Raw genomic sequence first — 1,245 nt, 5'->3', positions numbered from 1 at the left:
CATCAAGTTTTTGGCGCCGTTGCCGGGGATTGATTAGATTGACAATGATTAAGTGAGGTGGTAGTTTAGATCAAGCACTTTTTCTTTAATTTTTGACTAACCCACTAACTGTTTGAATTTTTGCCTAAACTAACACTAACTCTGCTCTCTCAGTAGAGTACGTTGCTTTTCTGGTTCTGTGTCTGTTTCTTGTTGTTCTGTACAACAAAAGCAATTTTCTTCTGATTTTCTCTCAAAGCCTATTAACTGTTTGACACATTGTGTCAACTAATCCTCTGACTACATTCTGGCATGAGGATATCCAATTTTCATTTGGATTGTTTGTGATTGTGCAGATCATGGAGGAAAGGAATCCTATAGCAAGAGGAGAAAAACTGAGGCATTATGATTTTCAACCTCCATAATCAAAGAGCAAGATGTCAAGCTAGTGACAATAAAAGAGCGCTTGTTGGGAGGCAACCCAATCTGAGGTAGTTCTCTTTTCATATCTATTTCAATAAAAAGGTCAACTAGCTTTATCTAGATTGCAAGAAGCTAAGTTTGGTGTTTCACACCAAAACAATCTAAGGGAGAATGAAGAATTCTAAGTTTGGTGTTCCACCAAAATCCCATTACAACACATATTCTCACCTTATGCATAATATGGGCTTCAAGCATACTGGATGAATTAGTTAACTATTGTGGTGTTTTCTAGTTTTCAACCTGATGACTTTTGAGAAAAACAAGAAAAAGAAATTCACACATGGCTAATGAAAACCTTGGGCAAGGTACTAAGTTTGGTGTTCTCAAACCAAAGTAAGTTCAAAAAGCCCACAAATAAATCATGCAGACTAACCACTGTTACTAAGTGCTTGGGAACAAGCAACTTTCAATATCACTGCAGAATATCATACAAACTTTTGGAGATTTTTAGCATCATCAACCAAAGAGGTGAAAGATGAACATGAAAGTCAGAATTGATGATGATGAGAAGAAGGACAGCAAGTGAACTCCAACAGGTTGTATTGTTAAGTGATTGTTTTACATCAAATTCTGTAGTAATTGAAAGTTGGATTATATCCTTATTTGTCCTGACTGTCTGCATAGCATAGTTTTCTTTATATACCCCTGCTTGCCTGCATAACATAATCTTTCTTTATAATTCAATAAGCAAGATGCTTGATTATTCACAACATTCTTATCTTCAAAACTTGTTTGCACTCAATTTTCAAGAATGCATCACATGAAAGTTCTTTGAAAAGAAGG

The sequence above is a fragment of the Arachis duranensis genome, chromosome 3 (assembly GCF_000817695.3).
Source record: "Arachis duranensis cultivar V14167 chromosome 3, aradu.V14167.gnm2.J7QH, whole genome shotgun sequence".
NCBI lineage: Eukaryota > Viridiplantae > Streptophyta > Magnoliopsida > Fabales > Fabaceae > Arachis > Arachis duranensis.
This window is presented reverse-complemented; position numbering follows the sequence as displayed.